We start from the raw sequence: 487 nt of genomic DNA on the forward strand, positions 1-487 counted from the left end.
AATTATACACAGTGGGAGCACTGTCCAGCTCCTCTACAAGGCAGTTCGAATACGATTATTGCTTATTGAAAACTTTACTCAATACCCCATCATGGAGACTTGAAATATAGTCTAAATGGCAATTTTTGACGGTCTCTTCGGAGACTGGAGAATATTTAATTAAAAAATAAGATAGTTTGTTTTGCAATGCAATTTTCTTGCAGAATTGTTATCTGTGACAAGGACAAAATGGTGACTCTACTTGGTTTCAGTTTACTCTTTACGTTCTGTTTGTTTTCTCAGCTTTTTAAATACAGCAGTAATTTAGGAATTTTTTCTCCTTGCTGAGTTTTCGTAATTCTTGTATTTCTTCCTCTTTGTTCTCACCTTTGCTCCACGGATTCGCTTGGGTCAGTGATGGGCAGAGGATGGGCTTTGTTTCCGCTCTCTGAGGTGACTCGCAGTCCGGCGCAGGGCTGGGCTCTTCCGAGGTCTTATCTCCCATTCA

General features: G+C 40.5%; 1 non-coding gene across 1 annotated transcript; it reads left to right on the top strand.

Moving 5' to 3' along the window:
- On the top strand, nt 1–144 carry LOC144793186 (U4 spliceosomal RNA). The gene has a single exon (XR_013602832.1). It is a non-coding gene; the product is annotated as a U4 spliceosomal RNA (small nuclear RNA).
- The last annotated feature ends 343 nt before the right edge of the window (nt 145–487 follow it).

Source organism: Lissotriton helveticus, chromosome 11 (assembly GCF_964261635.1).
Source record: "Lissotriton helveticus chromosome 11, aLisHel1.1, whole genome shotgun sequence".
NCBI classification, from domain to species: domain Eukaryota; kingdom Metazoa; phylum Chordata; class Amphibia; order Caudata; family Salamandridae; genus Lissotriton; species Lissotriton helveticus.